The following is a 22,500-nucleotide window of genomic DNA, read 5'->3' as shown; positions in this document are numbered from 1 at the left end:
CACTTAACAAAATTTGAAACCGGTGTTACACTTTAAAATGGATATTAGAATATGCCACAAGAACATTTACCTTGTTATCTCTGTAAGTGGACTTTAATAAACTGAACACTGTAAGTGTATCAATTTAAATTTTATCATTTCAAGCATTGCATAGACTATAAGAAAAAAATACTTGAAAAACTGCATCTGATTAGAAATAATATCACATGTCTGAAAAAATATTGAGATAGAACAAAAAAGTATAATAAACTTCAGATCAATTTATTTGGTCACTAGAGTTTTATAAGGTGAAGACAATTCATATTTTAGTTTGATTTTTTTTCCCGTTTTTTTAAATCTTCCTCTTGATAGTCCTGGATCCTTACTGGGCTCCTCTTCCATCTGATAACAATTGAACAACTGCCTTGGAGTTGGGTGGGGAAGGTGGGGGGCGGGGGAGGGATTGCTTCAACAGCTAAGCCTTTAAAAGTGAATAGTGGTAAGTGAGATTCCAAAAGATTGTAACTTTTATCAGAGGACTATCAGGGTATATGAAAAAGAGTTAAAAAGTCAGTCAGGAAAGCCAATTGTGGGTGGTGGTTCCTGGAACTGTTCGCACATTTTGCATGCATGGGCAAAGAACACTGAAATGTCCCCAATGTTTCTACTGTATCCAGCTTCTATCAGCTCTAATCTCTCAATTCTCAGTATGGATTGCTCCCTAGGGGTAGGTTAGAGACTATGGGAAATGGCCATTATAAGACCATTATTGCACTCTGTGGGGTAAATCATGAAATTATATTGTAGCCAATACAAATAAAAAGCCAAGAGGAGAGTTTGTCATTGATATTTAATGAAACTGAAGTTACTGTGCTTACATTTTATGTGTATAAAAAGTTGTGTTAAATCCAAAGCACCGTACTACTGACCTAAGGAAACCATTGTAGTTTTAAGTCTCTCAAGTTTTATTTATTGTCTTGCATTAGTTATTAAATAAAATTGGAGTCCTTGAAAAAATGAATGGTATTTATTAAAGAATTACATATAAATTTGAATTCTAATATACACATACAACTAATTTGTAGGTACTTTTTTTTATGCCACAAATTAACTATTTGGTCCTAATAAAGGGTTACACAGTCGATTAGAAAATTAGAAATATGAGCACCATGGAGGTGGTGGTGGGGAATGTATGTATAAGCAGGTGCTCAGATGTACCCATAGATGGTTTCAGGATACTAAAAACCTAAAATCATAAAAGCTGTTTATGAGGATCATTTTACAGACAAAAGCAATTATTCTGACTGAAAAAAAATCTACCAATTGAATTCTACAAGCACTTCGACTAAATATTTCATTGAACTAGCTAGTAGTTTGAGTAAAATGACTGATAAACCAACTCGTTATTATGGTATCACAGACATGTCCAGAATTTTAAACACTTATTAAATCTAATGTTAATATTCCCAAAGTACCCTCTAAAATATACAAATGAAATCTTCTAATAAGATTACTTGTGAAAGTTCATACTCATTTAATGACTTTTATTAAAAATGACGTTTTGATTTAATAATCATTATAAGTTGAATTTATAATTTTAAATTTTCCAGGTTCAATCTGGGATTCAGAACATTTTAGTAAATGCTAACCTCTAAAGTACTGGAAATAATTAGAATAAACTCCTAAGGTTAATATATAATAGCACCTTTTTCCAATTAGGTCTCATAAATGACCTATGAATATTCAAAACTTTCAAGCTTAAATCGCTGAATATTTCTAAACAGTTACTTAGTAGTTGGCAAGAAACACACAGATATCTGGCACTGTTCTATGGGATTATCCTCAAGTCGATTAATATTATTTTGGGCATCCTGTATTTTAGTTACAGATGTGACCTCTTATGGTTAGTGTGCCTTAAGGATCAAGGCTTTGAGAGGAGCTAAGTGGTCTCCCTACTCTGACTCTGTTCCCTAATTCCCTGCGCCACGCTCACTGGCTTCTCAGTTGCAGTGTTGCCATCTCATGAGAATCCAATTCCTTTGGGTTTACTTTTTGGGGTTGGATTTTAATGGAATAAAGAAACTGTGCGAAAGTCTTGAGTCTTGGATAAAGAGCAACAGCAAACAAGAGGTATTTTTAAGACACAAACAAACACATGGAGGTAATTTTTGAAAAAGGATAGCAACAAAAGTATGTTCTGTGGAATTTTTTGAAGAATTTTAATATGCAAGGAGTATTTATTTCATTATGTCACTGCCTTGTACACAAATCTGTGTGACCTGAGACAGAGGATGAGACAAAATTAAGCCAAAAGCTCTGTCATTCTCAATAGGTAGGACTCAACGGACCTATGAGCAACAGCATTTCTGAATAATAACCTCTATTCCAGACGCCAGATATCATCCTTAAAACATCAGGCTTTCTTCCTACTCCAAGTCACTTTACATGCTTATTGGTGCAGGTGCCGTCCTCAAACCTCTCTGTGTACACAGAACCTGAACTTCCACCCGGCTCTGTGTTTTACCCACGCACAACCTGTCTACTGTGCAAGGACCACCTTTTATATACTTCTAAAGACTTTGCTTGACCTGTCCAGTTTGCACTGCTCTCCCACTTTGCCCGTCCTAAACATCTTTTTTTGGTTAATCCTTCTGGTGCTCAAAACTACAAAATCTTTGAATCCTAGGATTATATCTATTTATGAGAGACACAGAGAGAGAGAGGCAGAGACATAGGCAAAGGGAGAAGCAGGCTCCATGTGGGGAGCCCGATGTGGGACTCGATCCCAGGACCCTGGGATCACGTCCTGGGCTGAAGGCAGGCACTCAACTGCTGAGCCACCCGGGCGTCCCAATCCTAGGACTATATCAAACATAATTTTATTAAACGCTCCTATTGCCCAGATTAGGAAAGAAGTCACTTTCCAAGTGTTTTAAGTACAGGTAGAGCCACGATGAGTACACATGCTGGCTTCTGGAATGCTTCTTGGAACCTTGTTATTCCGGTTATCCCAGGTTGCCTTAATCAGGTGCACTATGGTTCCTTTGAGCGGTGGCTGCACCTAGTCTTACCAACGAGGCTCTGACCGCAGATCAGCAGAGCTCTACATAGAGCAAGCACCTAGTAAAGACGTGTTGATCGAATAAATGATGTGCCATCGAGTCACCAAGAGTTTCACTTGCACTAATTCTAAAAGAGAACATTTTGGGATGCCTGGCTGGCTCAGTCCATGGAGCATGCAACTCTCGATCTCAGGGTCATGAAGTCAAGCCCCACATTGAGTGTGGAGCCTACTAAAAGAGAGAGAGAGAGAATTTCTTTCTGAAATTAAGTATTCTTGGAATCTTTTCCATCCAGAATTAGTTCATCAACAAGGTATGAGACCTGGGAAAGATGTGAATAAAATTTTCCCTTAAGGTTACTGTATTAGGCTGCTAACTTACTAAAAAAAACTAAAGCCAAAGCCAATTATTATTAATACTCAATTTTTAAAATATTGATTGCTACCAATGTAATACCTAAGAAAGAAAGAAAAAGCAACAAGGGAGGTTGAGTATCTCTGAGAATAAAATTGCTTGAAAGTTATAGGATCTCCATAAATGGATGAAGTCCTTTTCAGTAAAAATAACAATTCTATCATGATTATCCCTATTCATAGGAAGTGTCTCATTTTTCGATCTCAAAGCGCTCCATGCTAACACTTGCTTTGTAATATGGCAATTGAAGGGATATCGAACACAAGGAAACCATGTGCCTTCGGTGGATTGCAGGACAAATGGGACATTAGTCTTTCCTGTGGCCATTAGCAATATCTTTCCCTTCTTGCACCCATTATAGATATGAGGCTCATTTAATTTCTTTCTGTAAAAAAAAAGTGGGTATTTCTGTAATGTTCATTTCCTTAAGGTACCTGATGTGGTAACATCACCAAAGATAATTAATTCTTCTAGGGAAAATGTTCCCCTCCACCAGAGGAACATTTCTGACAATTTGGATAAAATAAAGTATCCTTTTTAAATAAAAACCCTCTCTGTTCAGCGCTCACCAATTCTTCCTTCTGTATCCCCTTCTCCAATGAAGTTATTTTACTGTTTTTAATTACCAGGGTGTATTAATATAACAAAATTATGTATTTAGTAGTTTGATTAACTTATACATAGAGTATAACGTAATACTAAATAGGCACCTCATTTACAACCTTTGGTCATGCAGTAGTGGCTAAGTGGTGAATAATATAGTGGGCTTTGAGGATCAAATATTTGGGGTTTGAATCCTAGCTCCCTTACTTCCTAGCTACGTTGACCTTAGGGAAGTTACTTAACGTCTCTGTACCTCCTTTCCTTTATCATAAAGGAGGAATAGGAAGGTATTTTATATAATTGATATGAGGATGAAATGATTTTTTAAATATGTAAACCTGTTGGAACAGTGCCTGAGTCATAAGTGGTCAATAAATGTTAGATACTGTCATGATATAATTACAACCTTAAATACTTTTTGGGAGAAGATATAGTATAGATACATGAATTATTTTTTGAGCACTATATGAGCTTAAAGCTTAATTAGCTCTAAAAATATTTTAGTCCTTCTCCCAAAGTGAGATTTTTATTACTGTATCAGAAACGTCATAAAAGAATGATATATGTGCCCCACATATCAGATGCCAGCATTAAGGTTATTAAAGTAATCCTAATAACAGCTGCCCTTCCTTAAAAGTACATTTAAGGTAATAAAATCCAGGGAACAAAATACCACCACAAATTCCTATAATTATTACCAAGAATTATTTACTAATAATTTCCTGAACACTAAACCACTAAGCCAGAAGCTCTCAGATGTTACATCTCAGATGATTTTTTTTGTGTATTTTTTAAAGATTTTATTTATTTATTTGAGAGAGAAAGAGAGCGCACAGCCAGGTGAGGAGCAGAGGGAGAGGGACAGTCTCCACGCTGAGTGCAGAGCCTGATACAGGGCTCAGTAGCCTGACGCTGAGATCACGATCTGAGCTGACATCAAGAGTCCAATGCTTAATTGACTAGACCACCCAGGCACCCCAAATCTCGGATCATTTTTAGATCAACAGACAAAAGCCAATTTCAAAGTAGAAGGGCCGTCATTGAAAAGCTCTATACACAGAGTTCCTACACGCATTCTCCTCTGTCATCCACCTCAGGCCTCATCATTATTTTGTCAGTGAAATCATTAACATGCATGCATTGAATAGTCCAGACCTGCATCACATTTGCTGTGCACATTAGGGCTTAGGAAGTCTGATAATACATGTTGAGCTGGAGGAACCTTAAATAAATTAACTCAAAGTTGACTAAAAAGTGGAACTTTTCAGAGATACAGCAATATACGTAGATCTGTTAGGAAAAAAAATTTTCTGCCAAAAATTCCTTCATGATTAAGCCATCATGTCTGTAATGATGTAAAGAGCCTCAATCTTGCTTTGACAGGAAGAGCCAATAATGTAACTATTATCTCTTAATGCCAATAATTAACTTAGCAAAAGTTTATTGAATACCTTCTATAGGTAAGGCATTGTGGGGGCATTAAATATCTATGAAAGAACTTAAAGTCAGATGTGGAAGAAATATGTACTCAAATAACTACAAGATGGCCCATCATAAGTGTACTAAGAGAAGGAACAATGAAGTGAGATGGGAGGACTTAATAGCTGGGAGAGATTATTTGCCTCGAAGAAGAATCCCAAAGCAAGTATACTCTTAATGGAATTATTTTAAGGTAATAAAGTAAGAGAAAGTTCAGATGGACCAAAGAGAGAAATCTTTGACTATCTTGGTGATAACTCTTCCTGGGTTTGAAGGTGGTTTGGATATTCGTCATGCCATTCCCGCCCCAACTGATTTGAAATTTATGCACTGCTTCCTCCAGTGATGACTTGAGGTGTCTTACAGATTAAACTGCCCATCTTAATAGAGTCCTTAGTAATAAGTAAAGGAGAAGCTACTTCAAGGAAAATCAGTTGTTTCCAGGAATAAAAAAGATGATATACATTTGGAACATAAAAGATTTAGCTTTATGTTTTTAAACTTAGGGACATAAAGAAAGAAAAGCAAAATTAGTGGAGTCACTGATTTGTTATTGTCTTACTCATGAGATCTTGAATAAAGGATAGCAAAGAGACTTATTTTTAACGTATCTTTAAGGATGGAGTCTACAAAGTCTGGATTGGATGGTTTTCTAGCCATTCATTTATTTATTGGGCACCTAACAGAAGGTAAACTGTAACGGTCCTTAACCTGATTAAGTATGTTGCATTTCTTTAAGTGGATTTGGAAGCAAGTTCATCTTTCATTTTAAAGCAAATGATCTACTTGGTAAATAGAGGATGGATATTCTTTCTTTCCTTTTTTTTTTTTAAAGAGTTTATTTATTCATGAGAGACACAGAGAGAGGGGCAGAGACACAGGCAGAGGGAGAAGCAGGCTCCCTGCAGGGAGCCCGATGTGGGACTCGATCCCGGGACCCCAGGATCACGCCCTGGGCTGAAGGCAGGTGCTCAAACGCTGAGCCACCTGGGCGTTCCAATAGTGGATATTCTTTCAAACTAGAATGTACAAATTCATTGTGAATGGTTTAAAAACTCTTCTTTCCACAAAATAGAAGATCTCTAATTCAGCTACTCTACATCTGCCACTTCCTATTTACTACAGAAAAAGCAGTGACTTCCATTTCTTGCTTAAAGAAGGCATACCCACTTCCTAATTTAGTGTAATTTACACTTGGGAGAATTAGAATGCTATTTGGAAATTCTTTAGATAATCGGAGGGAAAGTATTTAGCGGTGGAGAGATGGAAAGTCTGTTGTTACTCCCTGAACAGAGAGTTACAAAGCCAGTAAATGAAATGGAAGAACTTCTACAAGGATAAAAGTTACTTCCTGTTATAAGTGAAAAGAAATCAGTTCAATAGACGTGATGTGCCCACCACTGGGCTAGGGGCTGATGTGGACGATGGAGTTTCCAGTGTCACAGAGGAAGCAGGACATATACACAAGTAACGCTGATCCCAGGCAGAATATGATATCACAGTTGACAAAGTGTTAGGAAAGAGAGGAGGTAAATCCCAGCAATGCGATCAGTGAGTGCTTTATGAAGGAGGCAGGTGTCACTTCAGGTAGGCTTTGAAATATGTGAAAATGTTCATAATGCAGAGACAAGGCAAAGAGCCTTCTGAGTGGAAATGGGGAAAATGGATAATCTTAAATGTGTTGTGGGAACCCTGAGAGTGTGCAGAGGCCATGGAGAAAGGAGGGTTGGTAATAAAGAAATATGTTAGAAAGCAGAACAAGGTCAGATGGTGAAGGGCCCTTGAGTTGCATTTTATGGAGTTTAAAATTTATTCTCTGCCAGCTGAAGGGCTATTGATGGTTTCTGAGCTCGGCAGTGAAAAGACAGAAGAGTTTTTGGAGGACTAACTTGCAAAGCCTAGACTTTGTGTAGGACACTGGACGTAGGGTCACCAGTTAGGAGGTCACTAAACCAGTGTAATAAGATAATGATGGTGAGGAGTAAAGTGGAGGGGTTAGAAACAGTGGAGGGTAAGTAAAGAATTTAGGTTGTAGGCCATGGAGTAAAAAGACCTTGTATCCATTGCTCCTAAATCCAAATACATATGTGAAATGGTTCCCTCATAAACTCTACCATGGAGCTGGAAGGTTGTAAATCTATGTCAAAAATTCTAAAAGTTAAAAGAGATGATGACTTGATGTAACTCACATGCAATTTTGATGAATCTTTGTCATTTTAATTGCCCAAAGAGGAGGAGAAGTTGATCTCAGAAAACTTGGATATTAGAAAGACCGGAAGATATTGAAAATGAAACCTTATCATCCTCTTTGTGATTGAGATGCCGATAGCAGCAGTGACCACAAAAACTCATAAAGGCTGTTGATATTTCGCACTTAGAAATCTGGTTTATTTTTAATCTTTAGTCTGTGTTTTTATGTCATTTTAAAGGCTTCATCAAAATAAAAGCCTTCTGCACAGCGAAGGAAACAATAAAACTAAGAACAACCTATGGAATGGGAGAAGATATTTGCAAATGACAAATCTGATAAAGGGTTAGTATCCAACATCTATAAAGGACTTATCAGATTCAACACCCCCAAAATGAATATTACAACTAAAAATGAGCAGAAGGCATGAATAGACATTTTTCCAAAGATGACATCCAGATGGCCAACAGGCACAAGAAAAGATGTTCAATATCACTCATCATCAAAAAAATACAACTCAAAACTACAATGAGATAGAACCTCACACCTTTCAGAATGGCTAAAATCAACAACACAAGAAAACTGGCATTGCTGAGGTTGTGGAGAAAGGGGGACCCCTCTTACACTGTTGGTGGGAATGCAAACTGGGACAGCCACTCTGGAAAACAGTATGGGGGTTCCTTAAAAACTTAAAAATAGAACTATCCTAAGATCCAGCGATTGCACTACTAGGTATTTACCCCCAAAATACAAAAATACTAATTCAAAGGGATACACACGCCCTGACATTTATAGCAGCCTTATGTACAACAGCCAAATTATAGAAACAGCCTAAGTGTTGATCAACTGAGGAATGATACACAACACGTACAATGTAATACTACTCTCATGTAAGAAAGAATGAAATCTTGCCATTTGCAATGACATGGATAAAACTAGAGAGTATGAAACTAAACGAAGTCAGTCAGTCAGAGAAAGACAAATACCATATGATTTCACTCATATAGAATTAAAAAAACAAAACATGAGCATGGGGAAACACAGAGAGAGAGAGAGACACAGAGAGAGAGAGAGATTGGTGGGCAGATGGATTAAGCAGGTGATGGGGATTAAGGCGAGCACTTGTGATGAGCACCAGGTGTTTTATGGAAGTGCTGAATCACTAAATTTTACAACTGAAACTAATATCATACTGTTTGCTAATTAACTGGAATTTAAATAACTTAAAAGGAAAAAAAAGTATTTTAAAACTGAATATCCAAGGAAAAGGACATAAAGTGTGACTACCTTCTCGAGTCCAAAAAATCTAGTTATCTCCAGAGATGAGTAACAAAAAAGAAGAGAGGTAAGTAAGCCTTTTTAAAAGTAGGTAACACATATCTGTGAGGGGCTTACTAAGAATCTCCAAATGGTGAATTTTAAAAATGTCCCTACCTTACCATCAACTCAGATACTGATGAACTCTAAGAGAGGGCTCCCAAGCCCTGTCATCCCGCAGGTACACCTCTCTGGGCAGGCTGCCCATAGCAAGGCAGAGGAATTCTCACTTGTTCTCTGAACCAGACCCATGCTTTGTATCTTAGTCACCTCTGCTCATAATCCTTAAATCCTTTCCACCTGTCCTTTCTTTCCTCATCTCTGCTTAATATTACACTGAAAAATTTGATTACTATTTTTGCAAGCCAAACATGTCAAATAGCAATAATTTCATAAAGTTCACCCTACAAATCTACTTCATGTTAAGCCTAACCCCAAGCTACAACCCTCACAAAGCCTTTTCTGATTCTCTGTGTGGCTACACGTTAAGTCTTTAAATTTACAGTTTGGTTGTAAGGCCCTTTATTCCTTTACTTGGTCTTTCTCACTATCTATGTGCACATCCATCCCACTATTAGAGTTTTACATCTTTGTGGATTTAGACCCTCTGCCCACTTTCAGCACAGTGTGATGCACCCAATAGTTGCTCATTAAATGTTTATTCAATTCGAATGAATGCAACTCACCGCTGTTCTATTCAACCAGCCAAGCCTCTAGTAGAAGGAAATGCCAAGTAGTAATTGATTTTTATGCTCTAGTTCAATCTTTTGGTTTTGCCTCCCACACTCAGTAAACGGTATACACCAAAAACACAAACAGAGGACTAACCACATTGACAGACTGATTCATTGCCTAAAGAAATGTGTCACTCCTTTAGTTGTGAAATTTGTAAGGACCCAAGGCACCAATGAAAGGCAGAAGAAATGTTAATGTTTGCCTATACCCTAAAGCAAAGAGTCAAATTATAATGGGGAAGTTTATCTTTTTAGATTGTGGTCACACAGTATATTCCCTAGAGGAATGTAAATTGTCTTCATTTGCTCCTTACTCAAGACCAAGTAAAAGGTCCGATGAAGTGTTTCTGGTTTTTGTTTTCTTTTTAGAATAAGAAAGTGAACAAAGTTCTCTTACACTGAGACATTCAAAATGTATTTAAGTAAATGGATGTTAGACTACAGAATCAACGGTGTGTCCTTATTTAGATATTATCAGATGTAATAATTAAAATATTTATATAGTGTCATTATTTATGAGAAACTCAGTGGCATAATGTAAATTTGATCGAGCCTTTCAGAAATTCAATATTTACTAACACCATGAAGCTAATGATAAAATCTTAAATCTTAAATGCTACAGATGTCAACAAAGCTGTGAAAAAAAATCTACAATTAATGGCTCATGTCTACAAGACAGGCAATATCGGGAAATGTAAAGTTAATTTTATCAAACATTTACAAGTCAAAGCTAAACGTAAGAATAGATTAAAGTTGTTTTTTGTGTTTTACTCATTATAGAAGATCCCCTTTTATCTCTTCTTTGGGTAATCCCAGTTATTTCAGAAAAACTGTAATATATTTCATAAAGCATACCTCCAAAAAGAGTAATAAACATTTTTTACAAAGAGGTATAATACATCTTATAAAACCCCTCTAAGAATATTTTCAATCTTTCCCCCTGCCTAGCACACCAGAAGGATAAAACATTCTATCAGTAACTATGGGTCATTATTACAAAAAATGTTACTCCCAGGGTAATAGTCAAAAACCTATCCTCAGATATTAAGGCCCTAATGCTTCAATTTTACTATGGAAATTGATTTTATTTGGCCCAATATAGCAATCACTATCTAGTGAAATAAACTTATATATTCAGTTACTTTGAGAAAGATACCACACATACTGAAATATGTGTAGTCCTTTTTTTTTTTAAGATTTTATTTATTTATTCATAGAGACACAGAGAGAGAGAGAGGCAGAGACACAGGCAGAGGGAGAAGCAGGCTCCATGCTTGAAGCCTAACGTGGGACTTGATCCCGATCTCCAGGATCACGCCCTGGACTGAAGGTGGCGCTAAACCGCTGTGCCACCGGGGCTGCCCCAGAAATATGTGTAGTCCTTAAACCATGTTTTACTTCTACTTAGTTTAGTTTGGATATCTTTAACTTCCATGGGATACATTGGCTAACTCCAAAAGAAAATATTTATAGTCATACAAATAAATCCTTTATCTCTTATCATCATGTCCTAATTGTTGATTAATGACATTAAGAAATATCAGAGCACACAGATTATTGCTATAGCAAGGCTATAGCAAGGTTGTCTGTTTCACAAAACAACATCAATATTTTTCGAATTAAAAGGTAGTATCTGGATAAGATGGAATTTCCTTGTAGCTATCTACTGTCTATTCAGTTCTTGGCACAGAACTGTTGCATGAATAATGATAACCACTAGTATGTAAGCATTATAAAAAGTCAAAGTATATGATTAGCATTTTATCAATTTTATGTGTGTTTGAATAAAATTTGATTCAATTAGTTTGTATTTGCTAATGGCACAGCCCTCATGCTTACTACATAAATATACTTGTTTTGTAGATGTAAAATGAATTCTAAAACATAAACACTGAATCCTTTATTAAGATGGAAAGATGTAGTTTCATGAGACCTGATTTTTGGTTTTGTTTGTTATTTTTGAGTAGCTAACTTACTATTAACTGATATCTTAGTAAATACAATCACATCAAAAATAATTTTTAAAAAGTGAGGATTTTTTTTCCCCCAAAGAAGAAGTTTTACAGGAAAACTGGTGAAATAATTGATGTTCATTTAGAAAGCATATGAAAAATGGAGATTAGGGAAATCCAATTTTACTCATTTCCTTCTAGTACATATACAAGGAAATGATATAATTATATTTGGAATTTAAGGGTAGATTTATAAAAATTACAAGTTTAGTTATATCCATTTGTATAAAGTCATGTTAAAATGAGAAAACAATTCATGTTTCTTAAACACTTGTGATATTTGGGGTAGGAAGTATTTTAGTTTAACATATCAAAGAAATAAGCTAATAAATAAAACTAAAATTATAAAAGGAAAAGTTTGTTTTTAAAAGAATATTTTCTTAGTACTTTTTCAAGTGAGAGATGATCTTAGGCTAATGTGAGTAATTAAATCACAAAGTTACTTACTTGTCATTAAGAAATTATTTATTTAATTTTACTTAAGATTTTATCCTTTTGAAATGATAATGCCACTCCTTCCACTAAAATAGTGATTTTATATTTTAAATTAAGCACACATTAGAGAAATATTTAATTCTCTTATTTACAAAAGTCAGTAAGAAGTTCATATAATTAAAGCTACTTACTATTCATGGTAAATTCACTGTTAACTAATTAAATCATAAAACAGATCTTTACTACTATGGCTCAATTTTTCTCCAGTTTATTATTTTCCAAGATTTTCTCTTTTGTAAATTAAAATAACATTTATCAGAAAGATTTTACTGTTGACTGAATTATCTTTATTTTGATTTGAACAAGTCTACACATAGCTGCCATTAGAACGGTACTCAGAACCACTACTCCAGAACTACCCATTTTCAACAGATAAAAATTCTGCTTATCTCTTGATGAAAAGAAAAATATTCCTCCTTCCAGAAATGTATAACCCTTAAGAGGGATAGAAAAATTGGAATGAGCAAATGATTCCTCATTCCACATGTACCTTGTATTATTTATTTTACTTGGAACATAATTAGAAAAATGCCCTGCTCAATTTTCTATACTTTTTTTCCTTGGCTAAAGATAAACAGACAAATAGATTTTAATTTTTCATCTTAAGGTTGGAATACAACTTTAATCCTAGTATCTTTAATAAATCTTATATCTCCCCTAATCTGTCACCTAAAAAAACCACAGCCATTTAGTCTTTGATTGCAAAGGAATATCATTTCCAGATGATTATAATAAAAGTTTCTCTTCTAAGATACATTGCCAGTCTTAAGGATGCAGTTTATAATTCTATCCTACATCCCAATGGGTCTGACCTCGAGATGGAGTTCCAAAGTTCTATTTAAAGTCAATAGAAGTTCTAAGAAATATAACAAAAAGGTGGATTAAGGTTAATAAAACATAATTTTATAAATTGCATGCATATATATGTATATCAAAATTTCTCTAAGATTTCCTGCCCTTACCTTCAGCAGTATATTGAAATTTATTCAAATTTATGCAACATTGTTTAAAGAAACTGGATTTTACATGATTTGAAGGCTCACTCCCAAATGATTTCAGATAGTTTTGCTGCAGTGCTCTTAAAAAAACATAACAACAAAATTCATTATGATTTATCATTCTGTTTGATTTATAAAAGTAATAGGTGTGATCCAAACAACTGCAATAAAAATGAAAATACGGATGTAATTACTTTGATCCTTGATGAGTACAAAAAGATTTTGCCCAATGTCAGAATCACACTGGTTGCCTATTGAGATATGGTTGGTAGTATTCCATTTTGTGTCTCATAAATGGAAGCTTTCAACAAACATTAGGCTACGGATCTAAAGATCCTTACATTTCTAATCTGTTGGCCAGTGAAACAAAAGACAGTCTAATTTACAGCTTGACACTCAGCCATAAGTCAGCTTTGGGCTGCTCCAGACCTCCTTTAAACCATTCATCCAAGATTTTTTTTTTTTTCCCTTGTTTCTTGGACTAAGTTTCAGCCAAAAACGTCAGGATGGGTGTAGAGTACACAAAATGTACGTCCCTGTTCCTTTCTAATTCCTTCTTTGATAACTTGGGTTTCGGGTCCTTGAAGACCTCGCCCTCAAAGTCCTTGTAACTGGGCCCTATGGCTGTGGCTAGCCCTTCCGGATGCGGCTCACCCATTTTCCTGGACTGCTGTCTATTTCCCTTTGCTGAAAGTCCTGATGAGACCCTGCCCACCCACTGCTAGCTCTTGATGAAGCTCTCTCCTGGATATCTTCGCAGAGATTGCTCTCCACCAGGATTACATATATATGGTTCATGTCATTAGGTCCCTCTAATCTGTGAGACTGGCTGCTCTGCTGAAACTATTCCTTTGCTCAAATTAAATTGTAGGATGGACGCAATGTGCAGTTTTCTCCTGAACTATGCTAAGTTATGCTCTGTTAGTTCTAAGCAAGAGATTGAAATTGGGAGTAAAACCAATATTTACCTCTTATTCTAAATCTAGTACATTTTGTCCTTTTTTTTGACCTGCTAATTAACAAAAGGATCTTAGATTTCACGTTGTGAATGTAAATTTTTCTATAGTCAGGTAACACTGTGTGACCAATGAATACTTTTGTTCCTGACTTTTAAATGTTTTGATGATGCTACTCCATTTTTCAGCCTTCAAAGACTAAGATAATGTTGAATCAACTAAAGAACGCTCGTTTCCACTAGCTATATGAAACTCTCTGGTCATCTGTTGCTTAAACAAATTCATAAATTCTGCCCTAATGATGAAAACTGCTATGGAACGTAGAAATCCTGAGATAAAGTTTTAAACTGCATTCTGTGGTGCCAAAGTATTCAAGCATATTGTGGTACTTATGTTAATGATCAATTTTAAATTCTGTCCAAGTAGTTAAAATACATACAATTTTAACATATATGAAAATGTAATTTTTATCTTGGAGAGTAACTTCCCATTAAGTAATATTCTGAAATTATAGTTGACTTTACATAATAAATCTTTTTTAGTCGTTAAACGCCTATAGTCACCAAATATATGTCGACTCCCCAAGCCCTATGTCAAAAGCTGATGTTAAAGTACCATATGGGTATGTAAAAATCTTCTGTTTTCCCTGGTAGTAGAAGTAGGAAGAAATTAATACTGAATAGCAATATTCACTTTTTAACAATTCAGTCAATGACATTTTGACCCTTAGAGAAAGGAAATTTCTAAGGCTCAACCAGTGTTAGTGCAAATGAAGATGTACCTTCTAACAAAGTATCTTCTTTAGATATGAAACAGAAGCAGTAAGCTACAATACTGTCAGCTAAAAGTTTTCTGACACACTTTGCCTAAATGGTGGGGATTCATACCATGGATGTCAGATATCATCTGTATAGTTCTATAAAAATCCTTCAAAACCCTATAGGAACCCACAAATTTCCACAATTGGCACGGTAGGGATACAACACCTTTTAGCTGAAGGCACAGTACCTCTGGGAGGATCTTTTTATTAAGAGGAACTAGAATGAGTTGTAAGTGCCACATATGGGGACCAGAATAATGTAAAAAAGAACAGCAGCCACTGAGCCACACTTGTAGCACTTAAAAAAAAAAAAAAAAAAAAGATGAGATGATAAAGAGCTGGCATAATCATAAGTTCTGTACAATCACTTTGGAAAGAGATCTCAAAGCTAACTAGCAAAGTTAATGAAAAGTTCAGAGATTAAATAAAAATGGAATTAAACCAGAATGAAAATTATGAGACCCAGAAATGTTAGGACTAAAAAAATAAAATAAAATAAAATAAAATAAAGGTGACTAAAATGTTGTGAATTAGAAAATCTGCAAAACAGCTCTGTAAAGCAAGGGTAAGAAAGCTTTTATGTTTAGGGCTTCATAATGCCTTTTAATGATGCAAAATATCAGCAAACAGTGTGGGTTTAACAGGCATGAAAACAATGAAAGGCAGCACTCTACTTGCTCAAGTTGTCTGTCACTTTCAACCGCTCGCCTCGGAAATACAGAGCCACTCCAATTTTAAATGCTTTTGTCCACAGAGAGATCTAAGGTCTGTAGGGATTTTATATAAAATATCACCAACTAAAGGTGTAGGGTCTGCAAATTCTACATGTACCTACAAAGAGCAATTTAAATTTTGAGGCAGCCAAAGAGAATAGAAGGAGGAAAGGCAGTATTATATACATGAAAATCTTCATAATGCCTCAGAACAATTCACAATTTATATTAAGATTTTCAATATTATTTTACAAAATGGGAGTCTGGTGGTCCCTCTTAGCTGTCTTTGGTTGCAAAATATCATTGCCAGGACACACTGAAGTTTATTGCTGGAATGATACAACAACTGAAGTTCTCGAGAAGGGTGTTGTAACGAGGACTGGGACATGTGATGTATAGAAAGTTCTGGGGCACAGAGAATATGCGTTCAACACGTTGATCAAAAAGATTAACATGACCCCCACTGCAGTCCCGAAATAATACTACAGTACTCTTTTCATGGATGCTTCAGCTTTCGATTCTCTTACTCTATAAAGTTTTGGCTTCTTGTTGTTTTGACACAACAAATTTATTTTCTAGTCTTATATGAACCGTATTAACATTCTGATTCTATATAAAGGATCCTTAACTCTCACATTTCAAATATTTGCTTTAATAAGAGGGGGAAAATATAATAATCACCTGAAACTAATATAGAATATTAGCAAGTAGAACTTTGAAATGACAGAGGCAAAGAGGATTCAGGGATGACATGTAGGAAATGATCTGAAAACTCAACAGGAGGAGACTCTAATAATCAGAGAGGAGAATGATGTGACAATGGGAGGCTTTGTGCGTAAAGCCCTCAATACAAAACCAGTTCAGGGAGAGCACTGATTTTGATCTCCAGAAACAAAATTTGAAAATATAAAAATAGGAATCTCATTTAAACATGTTTCAAGAGCAAAAAAGGCAAATCTGAGCCAACTTATTGAGAGTGAGGAGAAACAACTGATTAGTAAAAAGAGAGAGAGAGAGAGAAACAACCAAGTTGAACTAAATATGGCAGGTAGATCATTAAACTTCTCTTTTTGCTTCAGGTTTGGAAGAAGACAGGAAATGGACGGATTATACCAGAAGTGAGTTCACCTTCCAGCTCTGCTCTCAATGTTTTCTAGTCTTTTCAGTCAAGTCTAACACATTGGAGAAGACAGTAAGTTCAAATGATTTCCACTTGAACGCAGCATCAATCCTCTGTAAGTAGCCTTTTTAAAAGGCAAATATTGATAGAAAATAGGATTCTAAATTAATTTTACTCATACTCTGCAGAACTTGGAGACGTCAATAAGTAGTGAATATTGGCACTGAGATGCATAAGGATAAAGTATTCTAAAATTGTGATGATACACAGTTCAGACTTTTTTTTTCTTTTTTTTTTTTTTCTTTTTTTGAGAGAGAGAAAGGGAAAGGGGGAGGGCAGAGGGAGAGAAAGCCTGATGCAGGGCTCGATCTCACAACCCTGAGATTATGACCTGAGCTGAAATCAAGAGTCAGTCATTTAACTGGCTGAGCCACCAGTGCCCTACAGCTCAGACTCTTAAGGGAAGTACTCTTTCCATTTGTTCAGATCAAGATGGCTCTAGGACTCTTGACAGCAGTAGAAAATAGAGATTAAAAAAAAAAAAATCTATTTGATTGAAAAGACTCAAAACAAGTTTAAAAAAACTTAGTATGTAGAATCTATTATCATTCAAGCGGGCTTTAACCTTTCCTACTTTTTGCTAAAACCCCTTGAACATTCGATTTGATTAATAACGCATTAATTTCAGTAATTTTTTTTCTTTTTAAATTCACCTTCAACAAGATAAATAAAATTTAACAAGGTCTGGGAGGATAATCACACATGAGGTGAAGGGGCCTGCTACTTACTATTCAGATAAATTTGAAGAGTTATAAAATACATATAAACTAAATAATGAAAATTAAAAATAAAACTTCACAAGTGCACTCTACCAATATTTAGAAAGATCTCTTAGCTCCCACATTAAGATGAACACTATATTTAGTTATCTCTTCTTCCTAAAAATCCCTTGTTCTCCCCCTCCTTCCTTCAGAATCCTGGATTTTTCTCTTGTAGGGATTACTTCATGAAGTCAAATCATTTCAAAAAATTCATCTCCCATTTGATTCTTCATAGTCATTATCATAAGGTAACTGAATACTTACTTTGTATGCTCTAACGTGTCAGAGGTTTCCTGTACTATAATACGTCTAAAACATAGTTTCTGCCCTTTAGCTGGGTCCCCATCTCTGCAAAGTGAGCCTGCAGCAGGCATGCATGCACATGTGCCCACATGCAGGCTGTGTTAGTTGCGGACAATAGTCTGTGCATTAAGCTGTCCAGAAGTGTGGAACAAAGTGTGGGTCCTGACAGCACAGTCACTCAAGAAAATAGGACCAGGCCCTTAAGGAAAGATAGAATTTTAGGTGGAGAAAAGAGGATGAAAAGCCAAAAAAAGGAAAAGGCAGGCAGGCAAGTACACAGTGAAGGCAAAATGAATGCACTGGTTTGGCAAAAGCCGTCATTCAGGGCATTCTAAGAGTTAAACTTGGGAGTGGAGACAAAGTGTTAAATGTGAAGCATCAATTGTAGAAAATAGATGATAATTTGGTATCTCCTCTTCTCCAAGAATAATTTTTTTAACACTTTTATTTTTTTTTTTAATTTTATTTATTTATGATAGTCAGAGAGAGAGAGGCAGAGACATAGGCAGAGAGAGAAGCAGGCTCCATGCACCGGGAGCCTGACATGGGATTCGATTCCGGGTCTACCAGGATCGCGCCCTGGGCCAAAGGCAGGCGCTAAACCGCTGTGCCACCCAGGGATCCCTCCAAGAATAATTTATAGGAAGCACTAACCCATAGCTATTCCACTCCTCTAAAGCTTCAAAACATCTTCTCTACCCATCCCAGGGATACTTCTGTTTTCTACTATGTTACCATTTGGATTTGGATTTTATCCTTTTGGAACTGAATACAAAGGGCAAACAAACAAACAAACAAACAATGTTTGGTTTCCTGAATCTAAGGACGTTTATGTTCTTGGATTCAACAAGTAAAATGCCGAACACATCATTTCCCTCTTGAGCCATGTTCTCTCTTGCAACTTCTATTTCTCCTTGGGAGCTCCCAAAGTTGCTATGACTTTTCCTTATTTTCCTCTCTGTCCCCAGCATTCAGTGGGTTGTCTTATCTGGTCTTTTTTTTCCAGAGCACTTCTTGTGGTGATTCCTTGCTCTCTGCTCCCAGTCTAGTACTTAGGTCAGGTACTACCTACCACGAGAATTAATCTTCTGTTCTCAGTATCTCCCAGCTCTGGAGTATCCTACCATCCGTGAGTTTCATCTGCACATGTCCACATCACTCTTCGTAGAGCACAGCTCTGACATTACCAGGCTTCATACTCACTCAAACACCACAGCTTGATACGTAAGACACGCAGCAGTCTACTTCCACCACTTCATTTATTCTAAATTATATTTTTTCTTTTTATATTCTGAATTTCTATCAAACCTAATGCTCAATGTCTTCTAGGCATATATCATGCATTCCTGTTCTGGGTGGGTATTATTCACCTGAATTGTTAATTATCTATAATCTCAGATAACATGGTTTTTTTGTTTTTTTGTTTTTTTACCCCTGAAAAAAATCTCTTATCCTGCTGACTTGGAGTAACCTGCTCCCTACCATAAATTTCTGACTCATATTGTTTCCTTTTGTGGATCAGCTTACTTCACGAGTTATAAGAGGAGGGTGAGAGGAAAAGGAAAGGAATGGCTAAGGAAACTAACCATATGTTTATGGTCAAGATATGCCTTAAAAATGCATTAAAATGTGAACTAAATCTTAATATTGTTTTTTTTTTTTTTTTTTTAGTTTCAGAGAGTAACAACAAGATATTACAAGATATAATATAACTAGTGACTGTGTCCACAGCACTATGAGGGACACGGGGAGGAAGTGTGATCTTCCAGACACTCATTTCATTTGAAAGACTCCTATGAGGTAGGTATTATTATTATCTACCTCATTTTGAGTTGAGAACACTGAGGAGAGAAATGAATCCTGCTCAGCCAGTAAGTGCTAAGTCTGGGGTGAGAACCTCTACCACCTGTCACAAGAGCCCGTAAACCGGAAGCAGAAGGCCTTTCTGCCTCTCCCTCGCTATTCCATTAGTATAACTGCTCCCCTTCAGAACAACAGGGACCATGGCTTCATTTCAGGGCACATAAGCGTGCAATTTGAGTGTTCTCTAACAATTCCTCCACTTCTGTTTAATTTTCAAAATACTTTGAAGTGCATTTAATTACATGCATCCAAATTTGAGTGAGAGAATCCGATATTTTTCCTTTGCCTCATTATGTACATAAAATGCTTAGCATTCTTTAAGTACAAGGATATTAAAACTCTATAAAGATGAAGGTACAGAATACTGAAGTGACATGCCATCAGTAGTATTTGACGTCTAACATACAAAAAGTTAATAGCAGCAGAAACAGATTCAAAGAATGAATGACAATGTTCTGCAAGATCATTAAGATTTTGATTACAATTTATATAATTTAGGAAAAGACCCCATTTGGTCTTCTAATTTTTATCTTTTCTGGAATCTACTTCCAATAAGCCAAGGGAAGCTTTCCTTATATCCCTGTATGGAAAATACATGTAAATATTTTTCACATGCGCTAATTCATAGGGGCAGAAAACACATGATACATTGGCCATGAATATTTTAGGTTTATAAACCCATAGTGGCAGGACATCAGGCATTAAATCTTTATTTTTTACACATTATTTTACACATCCTATTCTTTTCACTGAGATATTTCACAAGTAAACGGAACTCAATTAATACTATGATGAAGAACTAAAATAGCCATTGCCAAATGAAAAAATACAGCGAACCTGGCAATGCCATCATTTAGCCCAATTATTATCTCAGGTTGTAAAAGAAAATGTTTAGCAAATGACTTGATTGAATCATCATTATTATTTTTTAAATATTCTTATCACTGGACACTTAACACTTCAGAAAACACTCCTTTACATATCCTCTCTGTATGGTACGCAACCACCACTCCACACTGCATGTCAACACGGGGACTTATACCAGCAGCTTAAACACGTGCATTATGAACGGCTTTCATTTTTCTGAAATAGGTCTTTTTTAAAGGGGGGAACACAGGATCTAACTCTTGTTTGCTCTTTAAAGTTTTATTGTTTTAGCATTTTATACAGAGAGCGAGCACCAGCATACTCAGGAGAACTGCTAAAAGTAAAAGGCCTCAAGCTACCCACTGCCTGGCTGATAGGATAAAGCAGAGGTATAAAAACTTTTGTCTGATTGCTCACTTCCCTTGTTTTAGAGTACTGCTACTCTCAAGAGCATATATTCATGTTCTTTCTACTTTGAGTTTTATTACTTCTTTTGTATTATTTAATACATCTAAAGACACTTCCAAAAGACAAATTTTTCCATTTTGAAAAAGTAATGGTTTGGAACCTGATAAAACACATTAATGTTCACAGTGTGTTTTTTGCAAAGGTGATAGAGTAAAAGTGCTATAAAGCAATTAGGTGCATGATCTTAAAGACATTAATATGTCAAATAGAATAAGATGTTTAAAAAGTCAACAAAAATAATATCCTAGGAAAGGTCAAATGGAAATAGACACGTATAAAGACCACATTTCTCACTCGGGTCTTTGACTACATCCTTAATGTAGAAACGGGGAAGAAAATATAAAAATGAGAGAAAGTACTATCCTTACCTCAATAACTTGAAATTAGAAGTATATGCTGTTTAACTCCAGGAAGCATGAACATAAGTGTTGACTCATCCTAATAACTGGATGGTGTAATATGCTTCATTATTCAGATTATAATTTTTTCCCCTTGAATTATAAGTTCTAGCAGGGTCAATACTTTTTAGTAAACAAGAAGCTGATATGCTTGGCCTATTGAACAAGGCCAGGCATTTTTTAAAGTGTCATACACATTTCTGAAATCCACAATACATCAATTTTTAATATATCTACTCTCTCAGCTCCATTAAAAAGATGGTAGGGGAAAGATTTTAGAGTAATTAATGATATAGTTAGCTGCTAAATATTAATAGGAATCGTAGTCTTGCATAAAATATAACATATAAACCTTGCCAATACAGACGCACCAGTAATTAAAGTTGAATATGTAATTACACTGATTTATAAGACAGGCAAAAAGTTACACTTTACTAGCTTCTATGTAAACTGTGGGTAACAGTTAAACTTTGCATTTTACGGTTTATAAAAACGGGCAGTATCTTGACTACAGTTCATAAATGGTTTAGAGACCTGTAATAGTAGTAAAAATTACGACAACTTACTCCATCGTGAATATTTTTATTGCACCATACAAACCAAACTGTGATAATGACCCATAAGATGTGGACTCGTCTTAGACACTGCTCTACCCCCAAGAGAATGTTAGTAGGACTAAGAATCTGTAGAGGGCTGCTGGTACGATAATTATGGGACACTGGAGAGAATCTAAAAGATGCATTAAAACCGATTTTGATACACTTTCCAGTATCACGGACATGGGGCAATTTAACTCTGCTTAACACCAGTGTTTTGTACTCATATGGCATCGACCCTTCAGGAGAGTCCTGCATGTCAGAAGCACATGCGTCCAGGCCCTTCCCGCGGCC

General features: G+C 35.8%; 1 protein-coding gene across 50 annotated transcripts in view; it reads right to left on the bottom strand.

Annotated features, from left to right (window-relative positions):
* Positions 1-22,500, bottom strand: part of FOXP2 (forkhead box P2) — a 553,446-nt gene that overhangs the window by 6,400 nt on the left and 524,546 nt on the right. The window lies entirely within an intron of this gene.

The sequence above is a fragment of the Vulpes vulpes genome, chromosome 7, assembly GCF_048418805.1.
Source record: "Vulpes vulpes isolate BD-2025 chromosome 7, VulVul3, whole genome shotgun sequence".
NCBI classification, from domain to species: Eukaryota; Metazoa; Chordata; class Mammalia; order Carnivora; family Canidae; genus Vulpes; species Vulpes vulpes.
Note: the sequence above shows the minus strand (reverse complement) of the source record. Positions and strands in the feature narration are given on the sequence as shown.